This window comes from Pelodiscus sinensis, chromosome 27 (assembly GCF_049634645.1).
Source record: "Pelodiscus sinensis isolate JC-2024 chromosome 27, ASM4963464v1, whole genome shotgun sequence".
NCBI classification, from domain to species: Eukaryota; Metazoa; Chordata; order Testudines; family Trionychidae; genus Pelodiscus; species Pelodiscus sinensis.
In genome coordinates this window covers 559,202-581,608 of record NC_134737.1, presented here as the reverse complement: position 1 = coordinate 581,608, position 22,407 = coordinate 559,202, and the positions used below count along the sequence as shown (strand labels likewise).

General features: G+C 46.6%; 1 protein-coding gene across 1 annotated transcript in view; it reads left to right on the top strand.

Annotated features, from left to right (window-relative positions):
* The first annotated feature begins 2,172 nt into the window (after window positions 1-2,172).
* The window catches only part of LOC102449041 (bile acid receptor-like), a 47,434-nt gene continuing 27,199 nt past the window's right edge, over window positions 2,173-22,407 (top strand). The window contains exon 1 of the mRNA XM_006118805.4: window positions 2,173-2,373. The gene's annotated coding sequence lies outside the window, so the exon portion shown is untranslated. The remainder of the gene's footprint in view (window positions 2,374-22,407) is intronic.

The following is a 22,407-nucleotide window of genomic DNA, read 5'->3' as shown; positions in this document are numbered from 1 at the left end:
GCCTGCAGGCAGGAGGCAAACCGCAGCTTGCGTGGATCCAGCCCACAAGGCTTGGTGTTTCCACCTGCCACTGCCAGCAGCACCAGTGCCTGCTCATCCTGCTGCAGAGCTCCAAGACCTGAGGGCCAAATCCAGGCAAGCTCTGGGGCAGATGTGGACTGTAGGTTTCCCATTCCTGCATTACAAGGTCCAGGAAACCATTACCGACAAAACAGAACTGAGCCCCCACACATTCTGCCCAATTGCAGAGCTCTAAAATCTCAAGGCTCAATTGGGAAAGTTTGGAAGTCCTGTCCTTCCTCACCCCCACTTTGTGCTTAGTTCAGCATTTTGTCTGTTTTAAATGATAACAAAAGGCCTTGCAATCAGGTTTGCAGAAGGCTCTTGTGTAGAGACGTTTCCTTTTTTTGGTAGCTTTTATTTCATACCTATCGTAACCAGATTAGTCCCCATTTTTTCTAACACTTGCTCTTGTGGCTTTTATTGTTGCTTGTCCTTTGCCATGAATGGTCATGGTGTTTCTCAGGATCCCAAGAAGCTTTCACAGAGACCTTTACCTTGTGATGATACACTGTAAAGATCATAAAAATAATGGTCCATTCTTCTCTACTATTTTTCATCAGACGACAAAGCACTTAATAATCTTTTAACATATTTAGCGTCACAACACCCTGTGAGATAGGAAATTATTATTATCATTTCCATAGAGAACTGAGGCTAAGTAATTTCCCTAAACTTATCTAGAAAGTCCCCAGTGGAGCAGTGGATGGCACACAAGTCTCTTATGTTGTAAGCCAGTGCCCCAACCACTGGACCATCCCTCCTACAGTCTATTTGCAATGATAGGGATAGTGGGAGACTGAGAATGTCATAAAGTTCTCCTAACTGACTATAGTTCTGGAAATTCTCTTAGGGTACATCTAGACAGCAGGGCTAAAGTTGAATTAAGCTATGCAACTTCAGCTACGTCAATAGCGCAGCTGAAGTCAAAATAGCTTAAATTGACTTTTGGCACTGTCTACACAGCTGGAAGTCAAAGGAAGAACACTCTTCCTTCGGCTTCCCTTACTCCTCATGGAAGCAGGGTTACCATGAGTTGGAGTAAGAAGTCCTCCAGTTTAACATTATTTAGAAATAAAGGCTTGTAGTGTAGACGTGCATTGTGTTATTTCGGAATAACGTGAGTTATTCCGAAATAACGCTGCTGTGTAGATGTCTCCTTAGAGACATGGTATATTTGGAGAAAGCACCAATATAACAAAAACTATGTGAAATGTAGCAGGATATGGATAGGACAGCCATGAATTACCAAAACAGTCTGCTGAAAGGTTTTCTATGATTTCACAGTTTAAAATGTTGTATTAATTGAAATGGTAGGGCTAGGGCAAGGGATTGGGAGTCAGGACTACTAGATTCATTCCTAGCTATGGAAGTTGCATGTGATCTAGTAGTTTGGAGTTAGGAATCACAGATACTGTGTTCTGTTGAAGATCCACTAGACGCTTGCTATGTGACCTTTGGCAATTCACTTCACTTCTTTCTGCCTCTGATTATGCTTCTGTGAAATGAAGATGATCCAACCTTCTTATTACACATGGTGTGGGCTAATTAGTGAATTTTTGGCATGCCTTTGAGCTCCTTGGTCAAGAAGAGGCAAGAAAGTGCAAAGTATTATTGTATTATTACATATTTAATATGTGCACATAATGACAATTTTTTCGTCTGTGTGACCTGCCCATGGAAAGAAAGAGCTCATTGACGTGGTGAATGATGCCTTTGAACCATTGGCAACACAGAAATCTAGAATTTTGGTAAGTAAAGCTATTGCTAAACACAGGTTTACAAATAATCCCATTCTGTAGGGCTGCCTAGGTGTAATTTTTGTGGAAATTTTGTGGTTATGTTCCTGCATAAAGATGACCCAAACATTTATCTGGTTTAGTTCACTTAATAGGTTGTGTATAAATACATATATTTTTTGACTGAGTCTCTTGAACTAGAAAATGTATTTTCTAAACTGTGACGGGGTGGCCCCGCCCCGCACTCAAGCCCAGGGAAACCACCTGGGGCCGGGGGCGGAGAGGGCCCCACCCACACAGCCCTACTGGGCATGCTCCAAAGGGAGCAAAGGTATAAAAGGCTGCTGGCCTGCTCAGAAGGGGCAGACTGTGACCCGAGCAGGAGCTAGCGACCACTGGCCAGAGAGGGAGTTGCCAGGGGAGCTGAGCGTGCTGCTGCCGGGCCTCTGCCGGGCTCGGCCCCAACGCCGGAGCTGCCGACCGACCCCCCATGACCCGAGCACTGGACCGGACTCTGCCAACTCTGCAGCGGCCAGGGGGAGGACCGCTACAGCCCATCGACCGACGCCGACAGGTGGGATGCGGCCGGCTGCGAGCAGGGGGTAGGAAGCGACCCAGGGCAGGGAGCTGGAGAAGCCCCTGAGGGCTCGGGGCGTTGCGGGGAGGAGCCCCCGCCGAGCCAATGGTGGGAACCACCCGAAACTACTAGGGCCCTGGGTCGGGGTCTGGTGGAGAGGGAGGGCCCGGACCCCCCTACCCCTGCTGCCTGAGACCCTGGCACGTGGGAGCAGGGTAACAAACTGCAAACTGTGGACTAGGCCTCCGGGCCTGCAAACTGAGGACTAGGCCGGGAGGCCGTATTTCCCCTAGCACAGGGGCATTGTACTTTGGGACTAGGCCGGTGGGCCGTATTTCCCCTACGAGAGGGGCAGGGTACTTTGAGGGCTAGGCCCAGACGGGCCGAGTTAGGCCCCGGATGGGGGTGGCAACCCCGAGACAGGGGCGAGCCCACTGACATAAACAAACTGAGATTTCTCAGAAAAAAGTTTCTTAGGGTTGTTCTTCCCCTACTGTACACACTGGCTACAGAAATAGCCTTGAAAAACATAATAAAAACAAACAGTCCTTTTACCATGCTTTTGTCTAGAGAAAATAAAACTTAGTGCAAATGACCACAATACATTTTCCCTAATTAAGAACGTTGAAATATAAGCAATTTTAAAATATTGTGGTTTTTTTTAAATATAGTAAATCAATTTAATCCCCGATGTAACATTCAGCTAAGGGAATTCTACTGGGATAATTTTGACTTAGTATTTACTACTTAAGCTAGTATGTAATGAATACCAATGTCAGGTAATGTTGTATATTTGTAGCAGGGCACACATCCTTGACCCAAGGGGGTTCTGGTTACTTATTTAAATACCCCCTTACACACTGTTTGATAAATTCTAGGCTGAGTTTTGTTTATCCATCATCTTATCTAATATTCCTGTTTGTTCCTTTTCACAGTAAACATCCTCCACTCAAGTTAAAATAACAGAATTTCTGTTATGCTGACTTGGTTCTTTGTTACTCATTTGCTAAGTGAAGTGATTGTTAGTGACATTTACTGTCCTTGAAGCTTAATGTACCTTTGTTCTACAGGGCTTTTAGCTTTCCATTATTGGCACCAAAATATTTTTTTCTATGCATAAGGCAGGTTTTTAGTCAGAGGATTCCCATTGACTGTAGTGAGTTAAATCTTCAATACTTAAATAATTTACCCCTTAATGTTTCAAAACCTTTAAACAGAGATACAGAATAATCATTTAGGACACTTTTTATTGGACATGACAAAGACAAAAATTCTAAAGAGCCTAGTCAAGAGTTGCTGAATAGGACAATTACAGACCAACAACTGAATTTCAGGATTTTCTTACCAGTCAATTAGGGATAATCCAAGCAGCCATATTTCGAGCACTAGTGCAATATTTATATAATTAAAAACATAATAGTGACTCATTTGGCATTCCTGGAAAAAGTAATTTTATTTTGACTGCAACAGGTCTTTTTTGGAAGTAGAAACTGGCCCAAATTTTACAGCATAGTTTTCTGTTACTTTCTGAGCACTTTTCTTAGTTATTTTATTGCTGAATGTTAAGCTTGGAATACTTTTAGTATCTGCTTTCCTATTTCATGTTGGGTAAACCTAGTACAATCATGAATGCTCAGACTTGCTATAGTGATACTATAGGTGTTTTATAATTACAGAAATAGAGAAGGTGAAAGAATGATGGCACTGATCTCAGATGGGCATAGTGCCCCTCAGACCTATTCTAAGCACACCCCTCCCAACCTATTACTCTATCAATGCATCATAATCCTGATCTATTGTACTCGGAGTGAGGACAGTCCTAGGCTCCCAACTCTCTCAATTCAGTTCTGTCTTGCCCTACAGCATTGGCTGCTGTTCAAATCCTAATCCAATCTCAATTCTGCTCATGCTGAGGCATCTCAGGTCTGACCTGTAGCAGCCTCTACTATACTGGGTGTCCTATAACTCTGTCACTGCATCTCAATACCAATTGGCAAAGCTCCTGAACTGTTATATGGAGTACATCTGATATGGTTCTATGAGGGCAATGGATGTTGGTACATATATACAAAAAACAGTACTTTGCCTGTTTGCCTAGCACCATGGTTTCCAACCTTTTTAAGTATGAAATCACTTTTTGAATATAAGTGCAATCCAGGATCTACCTCAAATATAAATACCCTTACCCTGCCTCCTTCTCCCCCTTCTAGGCCCAGACCCTGCTCACTCCTTGTTCCTCTCTTGCCCATCCTCACTCACTTTCATCAGGCTGGGGCAGAGGGTTGGGGTGAAGGCTCTGGTCTTGCATTAAGGGATCAGGAGTGTGAGAGCAGGGCTGGCCTTAGGCTGATTCAACCGATTCCCCCGATTCGGGCCCCACACTTAAAGGGGCCCCGCACCCTGAACCCAGAAGAGTGCCGGGCACTATGGGTGGCGAGTTACTATTCAGAGCTGGGGCCCTGCTCCAGCAATATGTGGAGCTGGGTCTCTCCCCTGGCTCTGCCTGGAGTCGGCCCCAGCCCCCACCTGCCAGCGCCCCCGCACATCCACCCCGCCCCCAGAGCATTTCCCCCCCTCTCCCCCTGCCATGCGTGTCTCTCAGTGCGGCTCCCTCTCACTGGCTGCTGCTGCTGCTGCCATGCACAGCGTTCTCAGGTGGGCGGGGAGGACACCTTGGCATCACATGATGTCACAGTCCAGGAATTTAAAAGTGCTCAGCACGGTGTGGCCTAGCAGCTCTGGGTTTGGAGTGCGGGGCCCGAGTGCAGACTCCGGCCCTGCAAAGTGGAAGGCAGAAAGTAAGGGAGTGGGAAAACTAGGAGAAGGGGATGGGAGAGGAAGGGGCTTGTGTGGAGGGGGAGAGGGGTGAGAGGAAGGGGCTTGTGCGGAGGGGGAGGGGGAAGGGGGCAGAGGAAGGCACCAAGAGACAGGGTGGAGGAGAGACAAATGCCAGGGGGCCAAGTGCAGACAATGAGGAAAAAGGCAGGAGGGGAGGTGTCAGTGGGAGGGTGACAGGGTGATGCTGGGAGAAGAGAGAAGAGGGGAAGGGCATTGGGGGCTAGAGGCGGGAGGGGGAGGTGCTAGGAGAAGGCTTAAAAGAAGGGGTGGGCATGAGAGGGTGGGGATGGAGCAAGTCATGTGTGAGGGCACAGAGGGGCAGGAGGGGAACAGGGCAGAGTGGTGAGGGGGTGGGCATCAGGGAAAAAGGGGGCGGGGTAGTAACGGAAGGGGAAGGCACCAGGAGGGTTCAGGGCTAAGGGAAGGTGCAGGTGCCAGGGGATTCTTGGAGTGAAGCAGAAGGTCAGACACCTGCAGGGGAGGGACCAGGACCAGAGGAGAGAGGCAGGGCAGGTGTATAGAAGGAGGTGTTAGAAGAGGGGATGAGGAGGGGTAGCTCACATGATCAGAGTGGGGCTACTGGATGAGTGGGCACAAGAGGGAGAGAAGGGCTGGTGGAGGGGGTCAGGTCGCATGAGGGCTGAGGGCAGTGAGAAGGGCAGGAGTCAGGACAGCAGAGGAGGGTGAGGGATTGGGAGGCAGCAGGCACCAGGGGAGCTGATGGAGCAAGGGGAGGAGACATGGCAGCAGGAAGAAGGTAAAGGTTTATAAAATATTTATTAACTTGGGTGCCACAGTGACACATCCAATCAAGCCACATGAACTCAGTGCTGGTGCGCAACACAAAATCCATTCTGCTCATGGGAGGAAACTCTTAGGCTATGTCTACACGGGCGGCTTCTTGTGAAAGAACATCTTGCACAAGGGCTCTTGTGCAAGAAGTCTTGCGCAAGAGCATGTCCACACTGCCATGTGCGAGCTGTGCTTTTGTGCAAGAGCATCCATGGCAGTGTGGACGCTCTCTTGAGCAAGAAAGCTCCGATGGCCATTTTAGCCATAGGGGTTTCTTGCGCAAGAAATCCCTGCCGAGCATCCACACTGCCCTCTTGCGCAAGAGCTTACACCTGTTAGAAAAGAGCGTATCTCTTGCGCAAGACACCCTCTCTTACCACGTCATACTGTAAATTTCCTTGCACAAGAGCAGGCGGGCAGTGTGGATGCTCTGTGGGTTCTTGCACAAGAATGGCTGTACTTGCGCAAGAAGCCACAAGTGTAGACATAGGGTTAGAGGGAACACTTCCCCCAGCCTCTCTGCCCCCGCGTTACTGTCACACACATGGGGTTAATGCAGTTGCAGTGTAGTTGCATGAGGGAGTTTCATAGAATCATAGAATCATAGAATAATAGGACTGGAAGGGACCTCAAGAGGTCATCGAGTCCAGCCCCCCGCCCTCAAGGCAGGATCAAGCTCCGTCTACACCATCCCTGACAGATGTCTATCTAACCTGTTCTTAAATATCTCCAGAGAGGGAGATTCCACCACCTCCCTTGGCAATTTATTCCAATATTTGACCACCCTGACAGTTAGGAATTTTTTCCTAATGTCCAATCTAAACCTCCCCTGCTGCACTTTAAGCCCATTACTCCTTGTCCTGTCCTCAGAAACCAAGAGGAACAAATTTTCGCCTTCCTCCTTGTGACACCCTTTTAGATATTTGAAAACCGCTATCATGTCCCCCCTTAATCTTCTTTTTTCCAAACTAAACAAGGCCAGTTCATGAAGCCTGGCTTCATAGGTCATGTTCTCTAAACCTTTAATCATTCTTGTCGCTCTTCTCTGCACCCTTTCCAATTTCTCCACATCTTTCTTGAAATGTGGTGCCCAGAACTGGACACAGTACTCCAGCTGAGGCCTAACTAGTGCAGAATAGAGCGGCAGAATGACTTCACGAGTTTTGCTTACAACACACCTGTTGATACAACCTAGAATCATATTTGCTTTTTTTGCAACAGCATCACACTGTTGATGGGGGGGCAAACTAATCCCTAGTTTGGTGGGGGCAAACTAATCCCTCTTGGTAGGAGGATGGTGGGAAAAGCCCTTCGAGGGGGTGACATGACACCTTTTACTTCTGGTCATGTGTCCATCTTGCCCCGAGCGTGTTACCTCCAGAGGCCTGGTTAACGGGGGTCAAAGGTTGTGGCTAATGGAGGTCAGGGCATGGTTAACAGGGGTCAGAGGGTGTGGCTAATTGGGATTGGGGTGTGGTTAATGGGTCAGGGGGTGTGGCTAATGGGGCACCACCAAAAATTATACATATCTGACGCCCCTACCGGCCCTGGAGCAGGAGAGCATCGGCTGCCTGCACCACAGGAGGTGTGAGTTTAGCGCAGGGTTTTCCTGTACCACAGGAGGGGGTGTGTGTGTGTGTGTATTGGCGGGGGATTTTTTTTGCCCCCCTTTTTTTTTGCTGCTCAATTAAAAAAATTCTTGCCTCCCCCCGTTGAAACTTTTGTGTGCTTTTTTTTTTTTTGCTCAACCAAAATTGCTGCGGGGCCCCGTCGAAATTGTTTGAATTGGGCCCCGCACTTCCTAAAGCCGGCCCTGTGTGAGAGGGCCTCTGAGTTGCTCTTGGGACAGGCAGTTGGGGTGACAGGGGGTTCTAGGTGCAGGCTCTGGGACAGCATTTGGATACAGGGGTACTCGGGACTAGAGCAAGGGCTTGGGGTGCAGGAGGGGGTTCATGACTGGGGTAGGAGTTTGGGATGTGGGCTCCAGCTAAGCACTTCTAGTGGTTCCTGGGCGGTGGGGCTAAGGCAGGTTCACCCCTGCCCTAGTCCTGCACCACTCCCAAAGCATCCAGCAAAGTCCATCCCAAGTCCTGTTGTGCCCCCTCTCTGCTTTGTGGAGAAAGGATACAGAGTGGGAGGGGTCACCTTGACATAAGTGCCCTCCTCTCCCACCCTTCCCTTCCATAGAAAGCAGGGGCTCCCCAGGGGGCGGGGCAGTTGCAAGGCAAAGGGCAGAAGATGAGCAGCAGTGGGGGGAGGAGCAGCTGAAGTGCTGGCACTTGGTAGCCTCTTGGCCAAACCAGTCAGGATCACCTGTCAGAGGCTCCAAGATCTACCAGTAGATCCCCATCGACTGGTTGGTGATCACTGGCCTAGCATAAGGAAGAGTTCATCCTTGAATTCAAAGAACGTATGGGGTTCATAGATGTGTAGTCCCATAGTCAGGAGACTCTGCAATGAGCTATTTGATTAAAAATGACTAAAGGTCTAGAGAACATGAGCTATAAGGGAAGAATGAAAGAATTGGGTTTTTTTTAGTTTAGAAAGGAGAAGACTGAGAGGGGACATGATAGGAGTTTTGAAGTATCTAAAAGGGTGTTAGGAGGAAGAAGAAAAATTGTTTTCTTGGCCTCTGATAATAGGATAAGAAGCAATGGGCTTCAACTGCAGCAAAGGAGGTTTAGGCTGGACATCAGGAAAAACTCCCTGTCAGGTTGGTTAAACACTGGAATAAATTGCCCAGGGAGGTGGTGGACTCTCCATCACTGGAGATATTTAAGAGCAGTTTGGATAGACATCTATCGGGTGATCTAGATCAGAGCTACTTAACTTTGGAAGCACTGGGGGCCACAATGATACTCTCATCACATGCCAAGGGCTACAACTTAAGTGTGGTTGCATATACATGCAAATAGCTTTCACACTGACAGGCATGAATGCAAAAATTAAGGCAAGACTACACAACACACAAGTCCCATTTAAGTCAGTTCTGCTGATATTAATACAATGCAATAGTTACCTGATTTCCACCCATATGACAGAACTTTTCATCAGCAATGACAGTCCAGACATGTAACTACTAAACCGCATAGCAACAGAAGACCATTACATTGACTACTTTTTTGTTTTGACTCCCACCTGTGGGCCACAAATGGGTGGTGGGCCGCATGCGGCCCATCAGCTGCATGTTGAGTAGCCCTGATCTAGATGGTCCTGCCGTGAGATCTTGATGATCTCTCAAGATCCCTTCCACTTCTAGTACTGTATGTTTCTATGATTCTATATCCTACAAACAGCACATATAACTTTAAGAACCATTCAGAATGTCAGTGCCAAGAATTCTAACTCTAGTCTGACTGAGGCTACATCTACACTACAGCACTATTTTGGGATACTAGAAGTATCCCAAAATAGCTATTCTACGTCTTTTGAGTGTGCCCATTATTTTGAAGTATAATGGGCTTGCTATTCCAAAGTCCCTGTAAACCTCATTGCACAAGGGTTAAGGACATTTCAGAGTAGTGCTTTATTTCAAAATTACCTCGAAATAAGCTACGCAATTTGTGTAACACAAATTGCGTAGCTTATTTTGAGGTAAGGGTGCAGTGTAGACACACCCTCAGTCCACTAAAGGAACAGCTCCACTAGAACAGCTAGCAGAGCATCAGCAAGTCCATTATTATTGCAGCTGAGGGCACAGCACTCTGCCGCAATATAACTACATCATTCTGTGTAATAGTCTTCTCATCCCATGCATTGATACCATCTGACTTGAAGTCATTCAGTTTTGGCTGGGTTTTAATGATTATTCATTATTAATATTATTTTTACTCTCCATTTCAGAAAATAAGGCATCCTTGCTTAAGATTCTCACTGGCTGGGATATGCAGCAAGTGAAGACGAGGGAGAAGTAGCTAGTGTCTCACAGAACCCAAGTAGCATTCTCTCGGGCTCAAGGATTGGGTTCACCACTCTCCCAACAGAACACTGTGACAAAAATAATCTGTTAAACTAAAAAAAGAACATTTGTGATCTAGTGCAGGAGAAGACATCCATGTCTTGGAAGTACTGAACTCATTTGAACACTGGAAATTCTCATCAGTTGACATTTTAGTCTAACTCCACAAATAGAGCAGTTCTTTTAAAACTGCAGCAGCAAAACTTATCCTACAAATACAGTGACGAGCATTGTCCATACGTGGAGTCTTCTTTCTAATTCCTTTGGCTTCTTATCAGAGTGACTCAGTATAAACTGAAGAAAATGTATAAAGTTGGCCTCTTTAAGTATCCCAAACTTTTCAGTGTTTAACTTCAATTCGATTAAACACTTATGTATGTGTACAAAGTGAAAAATGAGGTTACAAGAGGTTAATGCTTTAATGCTTTTAATAACTCTTATCCACATGGCTGTAGTTTGTCAAATAGAAAATGGGTTCTAGCAGGAAAAGCATGTGCTAGATAGGAAATTATGCTTCCAAAAAGAACAAAAGTGCTGCATTGCAAAATGCTTCTAGGGCATCTTGGAAAGACACATATTGTATTTCTGCACTAAAAACAAATGTAAAGTGTTTTTCAGGAGTTTTTAGCTAATAACATAAGCCAAGAAAGAATGGATTTTTTTTGTCAGACTTGCAGTTGGGAGGAAGAATTCACAAAACATCCTGCAGTGCAGACAAAGACAGGATTCCTCTTCAAGGGGTGTGGGGGCAGGGTCGGCCCAAGCCATTCGTGCGCCCTGGGTCCTGGGAGCGCGGCGCCGCCCCCAGGAGTGCGGCGCATGCGCGGCCCTGCCCCCAGGCATGCGGCACCCCCGGGCCCCGGGCACCCGGCGCATGCGCAGCTCCACCCCTGGGTGCCCGGTGCATGTACAGCAGCCCTACGCGGCGCTTCCTATAATGGGGTGCCCCGGGCAGTAGACAGGTCAGCCTGTAGCTTGGGTCGGCTCTGTGCAGTGGTGGGGCTTATAGAGTCCTGAGTGAAAAACAATGTCAGTAAAACCAGGGACAACTTCAAAACTGGTCCTAATAGCCTTAAAACAGTGCTGCCATGTGTGCCACCCTCCAGCCATGGTGCCCCACTGGCAGTCAAAATGCAGGAACAGGAAGAAGTTACTCACCTTCGTGCAGTAATGATGGTTCTTCGAGATGTGTCCCCGGGGGTGCTCCACTATAGGTGTCGGTCTCGTCCCGGCGCCACAGATCAGAAACTTTCAATAGCTGTAGTCAGTCACGCCACGCATGCCTGGCTAGCATCTCGCGCCATTTGCGCCCTTTGATCGTCGCGCCAGTTCCTCTCACCACCTGGTTATCTGTAACAAGAAATAGACCGAAGCTCCAAAGCAGGGAAGAGGGCGGGACATGGAGCACCCCTGGTGACACATCTCGAAGAACCATCATTACTGCACAAAGGTGAGTAACTTCTTCTTCTTCGAGTTGTCCCCGTGAGTGCTCCACTGTAGGTGACTAGATAGCAGTACTCACAATGCGCTCCGGAGTCAAGGTTTGTCAGTGACTGAGAGGACCGCTGAAGCCACAGAGGAATCAGTGGCCCATCTTTGCACTATTGCATAATAGTTCATAAATGTTGCATTCAATGACCATGTAGCCGCTCTGCAGATGTCACGCAAAGGAACCCCCTGCATGAAGGCTGTTGATGTAGTCATAGGTCTCGTAGAGTGTGCTTTTGGGGGATTTTGAAGACTTTTGTTGCGAATGGAATAGCAGGTAGTAATGTATGTTACTATGAGTTTCACAATGTGCTGAGATGACAGGGGATTACCTTTAGATTGGTCCGCTATTGATACTATTAGGTGGTCTGTTTTACACCAGTCCCGTGTTCTATCGATACAGAAGGCAATTGCTCGATGTACGTCGAGGACAGCTTCTCGTGCAGAGGCATGAGGTTTCGGATAGAATGAGCGTAGTACAATCAGCTCATTGACATGAAAGTTGGAGCAAACTTTGGGAATAAAAGCAGGATGAGCTCACAATATCTCTAAATCATTGGTAAAGGACGTGAATGGTGGCATCGCCATCAAGGTTGCCAGCTCACTAACTCTGTGTGCAGATGTAATTGCCAATAGAAAAACAACTTTAATGGTAAGCATACGTAGAGAAGTCATGGCTAATGACTCAAATGGGGGATACATTAAGGTATCCAGCACCAAGTCCAAGCTCCAGGTGAGTGGAGGCGGTCTGCATGGGGGACTGAGATTCATCAACCCTTTCCTTAATCTCTTTGTGGTTGGGTGAGCAAATACCGATAACCCCTCTATATAATGGTGAAAAACACTTATTGCTGCTAAATGTACTCTCAAAGAGGAGATAGATACACATGGGTCAATCTGGTTATTAGAGCACCAGGTTACAAATCTCTTCCATTTAGCAAGGTATGTTATTCTTGTAGATTCCCTCCTGCTATGCATTAATACCATCTTTACTTGTTCCGAACAGAGCTCCTCAGATGCTTTGAATCAGCTAGGAGCCATGCCGTTAGATGTAGAGTTTCTGGTCTCGGATGAGGGAGAGAGCCATGGTCCTGAGAAAGTAGGTCTGATAGGAGGGGAAGAGGGCAGGATGGTTGTAACAACATCTGACGTAGAAAGGGATACCATGGTTGCCTCGCCCATGCTGGGGCTATGAGGATCACGAGGTGTACCAGTAGTTCGGAATAGGAAGCCTAGTCCGAACTACCTAGTTCGTGCCACGTGTAGTCGCGGGCACGGAGTCCGAACTAGTGGACATTTAAAAATGGTGGCGCCCGGCAATATGCAAATGAAGCCAGGGAAATTCAAATCCCGGGCTTCATTTGCAACTCCGGTTGCCTACATTAACCACCCTAGTTCGAACTAGGGTGGTAGTGTAGACATACCCTTGGAGACTATTTTGAGTGGCTGCATAGTGGGGTGGACTGGTCGCCCACTGACCCGGAGGCGGAGGAACCCCTCCGGGAAGCCTACCGGCCTACACTATTAATGTGATGTCGTTTCGAATACACCAGTTCCATAACTGGACTGTTTCCGTGCACAGTGATCAGGATTGCACTCCTCCCTGTCAATTTATATAATACACCATTGCGATGTTGTCTGTCAATACCCTGATGGTTGTGCCGGCAATGTGAACACGGAAGTGCCTGTGTGCATGGAATACTGCCTTGAGCTCGAGGAGATTTATGTGGAGAAGGGCCACTTGCCCTTAACTGTCATGCCATTCATATGGGTGCCCCAGCCAGTGAGGGATGCATCTATGGTCAACTGATTCAATGGTTGCAGCTGATGGAACGGGACACCCGTCATGAGGTTGTGCGTTTTGCTCCACCACAACAGGGATGCGCGGACATGGGTAGGAGGAGTTACTATCTTGTGAATGCTGTGTTTTGACAGAATATATACCGATGCCAGCCAGTGCAGAAGACAGTAAAAGTGAAGTCTTGTGTGCTGAACCACACACGTGGTGGCAGCCATGTGCCCCATGAGCTGCAGACAAGTGAGCACTGATACAGTGGGGGCATGCATCATGATGGCGACTAGATCTTGAATTGTGCAGAAGTGTTCCATTGGCAAGTATGCTCAAGCCGTGATAAAAGACAGGACTATGCCACAAGATGGTTTATTAGGTGATAGAATCGAGTCGTGCCCCTATGAAACTTATAGCCTGTGTCAGCTCGATTGTGGACTTCTGCTCGTTGACGATAAGGCCAAGAGAGTCAAAAGTCTGCCTGGATAGTGAGACCTTATGGGATGTCTCTTCCCGAGACTGGCCTTTTATGAGGCAGTCGTCGAGATAAGGAAAAATCATGACGTTCTTGGAACATAAGTATGCAGCCACTACTGACAGTCCTTGAGAAAACTCTGGGAGAGGCTGCTAGACCCAACAGTAGAACTCAATATTGAAAATGGCTGTTGCCAAGTACAAAATGAAGGAATCGCCTGTGCGCTGGGTGGATGGTGATGTGAAAGTACGCATCTTGGAGGTTGAGGACTGCAAACCAATTGTCGTTGTCTAGTGCTGTTATTATCGTGGTAAGGGTCACCATTTTGAACCGTTGCTTCCGGAGGTGGTGATTCAGCTTTCTGAGATCTAGGATGGGTCTCCATCCCCGTTTTCTACTTCATGAGGAAATAACAGGAATAGAAACTCCTTCCTCTGAACTGCAATGGAACCGTCTCTATGGCTCTGTCACATTATTGGATTTTAAAGATCATTGCTGCACCCATGGGGGAAGGGAGATATCTGCCCCAAAGTCTATACAAAAAGGGGCCATGTAAGGTGTCACATGAAAGCTTATGTTCTACCTAAACTGATGGTGTCAAATTTGCAGATGAACTGTAGCTCAGCAGTTTCTCTTTGAAGTCTGGTTGTGAAGTTTTTTTGCTGCAGGATGGCTACCTTTAAATCTGCAATTGTGTGTCCAGGGAGACTGAAGAGTTCTCCTATAGGTTTTTGTATATTGCCATTCCTAATATCTGATTTGTGTCCATTGATTCTTTTATGTAGGGACTGTCCAGTTTGGCCGATGTATATAGCAGAGGGGCATTGCTGGCACATGATGGAGTATATTATATTGGTAGATGTGCAAGAAATGAACCAGTGATGGTGTGGCTGATCTCGTTAGGCCCTGTGATGGTGTTGCTGGTGTAGATATGAGGGCAAAGTTGGCACAGAGGTTTGTTGCATGGATTGGTTCCTGAGTTAGTTACAATGGTGCGGTGTATAGTTGCTGGTGAAAATTTGCTTCAGGTTGGCGGGTTGTCTGTGGGCGAGGACTGGCCTGCCTTCCAAGGCCTGTGAAAGTGAGGGATCATTGTCCAGGATGGGTTGTAGATCACTGATGATGCGTTGGAGAGGTTTTAGCCGAGGACTCTCGGTGATGGCCAGTGGTGTTCTGTTGGTTTCTTTCTTGGGCTTGTCTTGTAGTAGGAGGCTTCTGGGTACATGTCTGGCTGTTAATCTGTTTCCTCACTTCCTCGGGCGGGTATCGTAGTTTCAAGAATGCTTGGTGAAGATCTTGTAGGTGTTGGTCTCTGTCTGAGGGGTTGGTGCAGATGCGGTTGTACTTTAGTGCTTGGCTGTAGACAATGGATCGTGTGGTGTGCCAGGAAAATAGGATATACCTGGAATGGTATTGTTGCTCATAAAAATGGAAAGGGAGGACTCTCCAATAGAATGACCACATGGGGGCAGCAGGTGATATGAGATGGAAAGCAAGAACAATTAAATTGTATAATGTGTAAAGAGGCAGGTTCTGTCCCTAGCTGTACGTGACTCTTTTCTCATCCCTGCTAGTTCTACACCAAGGGAAACCCATTACATTCAGGAATTACTCAGGATTTACAGCAATGGAAGTGAGAAGGGAATTAGGTCCAAAAGAAGAGAAATTCTTGCCTTGAGGTACTTAAAGGCTGGATATTTCTGCTCACAATTTATAAATTATACTTCAATATAATTGCATAATTATTATATAAATGTAAACGAAGGTTACTCACCTTGTGCAGTAACTGGAGTTCTTCAAGATAGTGTCCCTGTGGATGCTCCAATCTTGGTCTTGGTGCCATCCGGTCATCTGGATAAGAGATTTTGAAGCAGACCCTGGCAGGCTGTGCATACTCAGCACAAACATACACGCACTGTGCTAGTAAGCACTGCACATGCACAGCCCGATCTCTCCAGTTCCTTCTCTACTTCAGAGCCCCCAGGTTCAAAGCAGAGGGGATGAGGGTGGGTCGTGGAGCACCCACAGGGACACTATCTCGAGGAACTCCAATTACTGCACAAGGAAGAGATCCCTGTGGATGTTCCACACTGGTAAATAGCAAGCAGTTTCGCCCCATGGGGGTTGGGGCTTTGGAGTGTTATGGTAAGCGGGTGATAACACCGCAAAGCCCACTGCAGAATTGACTGCATAGGAAAGTGTATAGTGATTAGCAGAGGTAAGTTGCAATGCCCAGGTGGCTGCCTTGCAAATGTCTGTTAGTGGCATGTTGCATAGATACTCAGTAGAAGCAGATACGGCCCTGGTGGAATGAGCTGTCAAGCATAATGGTGGCTGTAGGCCCTTGAGCATGTAAGCCATTTTTATACAGAAAGTAATCCATTTTGACAGACTCTGTTTCAATATGGGTTGTCCCTTAACTTGATCAGCGAAGGCGAGGAATAGGTGAGGTGATTGTCTGAAGGGCCTAGTGCTTTCTAGATAAAAAGCCAATGCATTTGTGGCTTTGGGAAGAATACAGGTAGGTTTACAGGTTTTTTTATATGTAATGATGAAGGAGCCTTAGGTACGTATTTTGGATGTGTGTGTGAAAGATAACCCTATCAGAGTGAAATACTGTAAAACGTGGTTGGCTATGAGTGCTGCTATTTCTCCGATGAGGTGGGCCGACATGACAGCAACCAGGAATGCAACTTTCATGGAGAGGTGCGAAAGGGCAAAGGAGACAAGGTGCTCGAAAGGCATCTTGGTCAGGGCTCGCAGTAGTAGCCCGAGATCCCAGGCAGGCACTGGTTGTACAATATCAGGATGTAAAAGATTCAGTGTACCTTGATGGAACTAAACAAGAGCGATGATTGCTTTAAGGTGAGCAGATAATCAAGGATGAAGGACAGGGGTGTTGACATTGGGTCCTGCCCCTTTCATGTACATCATACTGAGAATTGCTTCCACTTGTAAGTGTAGAAGGCATGGGTAGAATCCTTACGGCTGTGGATGAGGATTGTTTGAACCTGTTCTGGGAGGACTAGTTTTAAATCAGAGCCACGGAGGAGCCATGATGTTAGATATAGCTTGCGTAGATCTGGGTAGGTTTGGGTTGTCTGCCTCAAAGTGATTAGATTGTGTTGGAGAGCGAATCGACATCCTGAGTGGGAAGGGATACCACGGTTGTCTCGGCCAGGCGGGGGCTATCAGGATGACTGTAGAGCTGTCCGTCCTGATCTTCTGAATGACCTTAGACAGAAGTGGTATGGGGGGGAAGGTGTAAGCGAAGTCATGACTCTATTGGATGAGGAAGGCATCCCCGAGATTTCCCGTCCCTATGCCCGCCTTGAGCAAAACTAAGCGCATTTGGTATTGTGTGGAGTTGCAAATAGATCTATTGATGGTTGGCCCCATTTGTGAAAAAGGGAGCATGCTATTGAGAGGTCAAGCACCCATTGGGGAAAGCCATTCATGATGTTGGGGAAATGCTAAGAGCATCTGCTGTCACACTGGAGACATCTGGTATGTGAACTGCAGAGAGGTGAATACTGTGGTTGATGCAAAAATTCCATAGCTTAATGACTTTGGTGCAAAAGGATGGAGATCTGGCTCCGCTCTCTGATATAGAAGGACCCAGGCAATGTTGTCTGTGAGGACACAACATGTTAGTTGGCAATGGAAGGCAGGAAATGTCTGCAAGTGTTGTGTACAGCACACAGTTCTAATAGATTTATGTGTAAAGACATCTCTGGAGTTGACCAGAGGCCATGGGTAGTCTGGTCTCAGAAGTGAGCACCCCATCCAGTGAGCAAAGCATCTGTTGTAATCGTGCACGATGAGGAAGGCTGAAGAAACAGGACACCCATGCAAAGACTGGCTGGTTTGGGCCTCTAAAGGAACAATGTCTTGACCTCTTGTGGTATTGTGAGCGAGAGTGACATGGGGTGTTTCCGAGGCTTGTCTGCTCTGGAAAACCAAACTTGCAGGCAGCATATGTGAAGTCAGCATGCGGTACTCTGAATGTTGTGGCTGCCACATGGCCAAGAAGTTATAGACAATCTGTGGCTGTAGTGTGAGAGGCGAGGTAGATTGTTGTGGCCAGTGTCTGAATGACAAGGAATCGCTTGTGAGGTAGGAGACCGGCTCAAGCTGCCGTGGAATCTAGGCGGGCCCCAATGAAATGTATGTTCTGGGAAGGCTGAATAAAATACTTTTCCCAGTTTATTCAAAGGTCTAACATGCTGATTCCATCTGGGACGATGATGACTTGAAGAGGCAATCATCGAGATAGGGGAATATGATTATTTCCATAGAGTGACGATGCGCTGTGACTATAGCATGTACTTTGGAGAAAACCCGATGGGTAGTGGACAGACCAAAGGGTAGGATTCAGTATTGGTAGTGGTCCTGGTCAACTGTGAATCTCAAGAATTTTCTGTAGGCAGAATGAATCAGGATACGAAAGTATGCATCTTGGAGGTGAAGGGCTGAAAATCAATCGCCTCGTTGCAATGCCAGGATAATGGTGGACAGAGTGACCATGCGAAAGTGTTGCATCTTGACGAATTGGTTCATTTGCATAGATCCAGAATCAGCTTCCAGTCTCCTGATTTCTTTTGAGTTAGAAAGTAGCGGGAATAGAAGTCCCTGCGTCGGTGCTGCTGTGGAACTGGTTCTATGGCTCTTAGATCTAACAGATGCAGCATCTCTTGTCATAGCAGGGCATCATGAGAGGGGTCCCTGAAGAGGGATGAGTTAGGCAGGTGGATAGGAGGCTTGATGAGGAACAGGATGCTGTAACCAGGCAGAATAATGTCGAGCACCCATCTGTCTGAGGTGATGTAAGCCCATTGGTAGTAAAATGGGCAGAGCTGACTTTAGAAGGTTTGTGTGGTCATTCTCAGCACTGAAATTTGTGTGTGGGGAGGGTTTTGAGGCCCTCGACCAAGCGTTCACATTTGCTTGTTGGCCGGTGATGATTGAGGGGCCACGCCTGAAGACTGTTTTTGTCTCTGAGGCCAGGTTCGGTTTCTGTTAGGATTGTTATCCTGCTGTTGGTTGAGAGAGGCTGTGTTGATAGGGCTAATACTAGTATTGTCTCCGCCTATTGGCAGGAGTATGTATCCCTAATGTGTGGAGAGTGACACAGGAGTCCTTCATAGTGTTGAGGACCTTGTTGGTCTTAGCTGCAAATAGCTTCTCCTGATCAAATGGCAAATCTTCCAGTGTGGATTGGATCTCATGCAGGAACGAGGCTGGGGAAAATCAGGAGGCTCTACGCATCACAATGGCAGTGGCTGTGGCTCTAGCAGCAGTGTCAGGGGTGTCAAGAGCCACCTGGAAGGCAGCTTGGGAAATGGCGTACCCCTCCCATATAATGGCAGCGAATTAAAGTCTCTTCACTTCAGGGATGTTGTCAGCAAACTCCATGAGTTTGGAGTAATTGCAAAAGTCGTATTTTGCTAGCAAGGTTGAATACATTAAAATTCTGAACTGTAAAGTTGCAGAAGTATACGTCTTGCGCCCAAATAGGTCAAGCCTCTTCCTGTCTTTATCTGGTGAAGTGGTACGAGAGCAATGTTGTTTCTCCTGCTGCTGTGCAGCTTCCACCACTAGAGAGTTCATGTATGAGCCCCAGGGGCTCCAATCTGGCCATTGTGCAGTATGCAGTAATGAAGGAGGCATCCAGTGGTGCCCATACCAAGGGGGAATCCCTCTTGTGTCATATTGGGGCTTGTAATATTGTATTGGAGGGCTGCAGTGCGGAGAGAAGGAGGCTTGTATCCCTTCCTCGTTGTTGCTGGAGAATTGTGATGGCACCGGGGATAGAGCATGTGATGTTGTCAGTACTGGCGACGCAACAGTGCTGAAAATCAGTGACTGAGGAGCAGATATCACTGCTAAGTCAGCGTTTCACATATACGGCAATGGTTCTGCAAGGATCGGTGCCAGGGTTTGCAGTATCTGTCTGTACAGTGCCGACAGTGTGTTCAGCATGGATGGAATAGATCACTAGTACGTTGGTGGTATACGACTGGTGCCACTGCTCTGCTTGGTGCCAAGGAACAAGGGGCACCATCAGTGCGGAAGAAGGGTTGGTGTCGCTGGGCACGGTGCCGATAGTGATGTCAGTGCCGTAGTTATCGGTACCGCTGAAGTTGTTGGTACCGCTGATACATGAGACAGTACTGATGTAAATGATGGTACTGTGGCCTGTACCGGTGTGGTCTTAGGGCGGTGTTTAGGCACTTTACAGTCGGCGGCACTGGCAGCCACCGGTGCCTGAACTCCTGAGGTACCCAGCGCATCTTAAGTGCTGACATAGGACTTCTGTGCCGATGGTTTGGGTGGAGACCGCTTTCTGGAGGAGGGCTGATAATGAGGTGCTTTCTTTTTTGGTACTTTCTTGCCCTGAGGGGAGTCTGGGGATGAGTGTACCTCCCTGGGCTGCCTTCCCGGATCCGGAGAAGGGTGTGCCTTTTTTCCAGCAGGAGGTCCGTGTCCCTGTTAGTCCTGGTCTTGAGTTTGGCACAGTGGGGACAATCTTGCGATGAATGACGCATTGCAAGTGACCATTGGAGATTGGGATTGTGTCTCTGCAAGAGGCGCACCATTTAAAACCTGGAGAGTCAGGCATGCTGAATTTTTTTTTTAAGAACTACAATTAACTAACTATGTAAGAAGAACTAACACTAACTATTAAAGGCTAATAAGTAATTGAAGAGTGTCAGTAAGGCAGACACTCTGTCTCAGGCCAAGGGCAGTTGAGAAGGAACTGGAAGGACTGGGCCACGTATGCCTACTAGCATGGTGTGTGCTGATTTGTGCTGTGTATGCAGAGCCTGGGAGGGACTACTTCAAAATCTCTGATCAAGGTGCTGGGATGGCACCATGACCAAGTGTGGAACATCCCCAGGGACCTCTTGAAGAACTACTTAACATTTTGGATGTCTCCCTTTAAAATGCAGTTTGATTATGGTATTAATGTGAAGGAGACATAATGTTGTGATTTAATTCCTACTTGCCTTGGCAAAAACCAGAGCAATTAGCAGGATCCATAGACTTGCCACAACTCACCACTTTAGTCCTGTCTACCCAGTTCTTTTCCTTATGTTCTAATATTTAGCGTTGCTGTGCAAAACAGAAATTATGCAACAAAGGTTTATATTGTCAGGCATACATGTTGGAGGAAATGGATTTCAAAGCTACTAAAATGCAGCCTCATTGTTAATCTTAATTACTCAGTTTTGACAAATCTGGAAGAATCACCCATAATACTATGTAGTTTAAATGGATAAGTCTAATATTTTTATATCATTAAAACAAATGTCCATAAGATGGAATCCAGGCTGGAAAGAAAGAAAAACATTATCATTGATAAATGGATGAAATATACATTGTTATTTTAGTCCCCCTGCAGCTACAACTCCATTCTTGATAAAATGCTGATGGATGCATTCCACAATATTATTTTACGGTGCTTACTATAGAATGTCAAGATACTCTGCTTTAAGGAAAGCAGATTTGAAGTCTGGGATCTCATTGATGTACTTACAAAAACATAATTTTGTGCTTTAAGGAGCTGAATATTTTGAATCTTACCCTACAAGATCATTTACATTTCATCAGCATCACTAGAATTTGTGATCCAGCATTGATGAGGTGTAAATTGGACTTTTGCTTTAATATTTAATATGTAAATCTCCAAATATCTGTACACCATAATATTTCAGGAAAAAAATCTGGGTTACTGTGCTAAGATCCAGTATTTGAGTACGGCACAATGTGTTCTATGGGAGGAGAAGCTACCCTGCCATTCTGTTAGCATTATTATCCGCAGCCACTAATGGAATCTCAGTGCTGACATAGGCACTGGGGCTGTTGTCCTACCAGCCAAGTGGGATAGTGATGAGACTTGGTCAAAGGATATGTCATGGAAGCCAACTCTCCTATCCCATCTAATGTGGTGTTTCAAAATGACCTTCAGAGAACAGCAAAGTCCAGCACAGCTCTGTGGAGTGAAGGGGTGCAACACCCTATGCAACCTCTTGCTTTCCTAGCCTATCCATGCACACTGGGATTGTACCAGTTCTGCTACCTACCCAGTTGTCCCAGTTTCTGAGCACTCACATCTTTGTAGATGGAATAATGCCATTTCCAAAGCAGACTGAAACCTAGGAAAGGATTTTCAAAGAAGCTTAAGGCAGTTAGGCTCTCAAATCACACTGAAATGTAGCAGGAGTTCAGGACAGAATAGGATGAATAGAGAGACAATTTTTGCTTTTCATGATTGCAAGCAAACATAATGCAGTGTTAAGAATAAATAATTCAAACCCATCTTTCTCTCTGGACTGAGGTATTTTCCCACCACTTTATTCTAGGAAGGGATCTGAGAACTTAAATGAATTTTTTGTATCTTCCATTGACATTGTTTCTCTATTAATTTTACTAGGAAGCTTTCTCTGATGTCTGACATTAAACAGAAGAGTTTTCATATTATCTAACACCAAGCCAACTGGATTAAGTTCCAGAGAAGAATGAACACCCTCTAATGCTAAACAGGAGCTGTTCACTGTATCTCAGAGCTTTTTCTCTCTGGGTCAGAGCTGAGTAATAGAATTTTTGAAATCTGTCTAAATCCTAGTTGAAAGGTGCTGCCTGATGAAATTTCCATGGTTGCATCTCAGTCTCTGGATTTCACCCCCC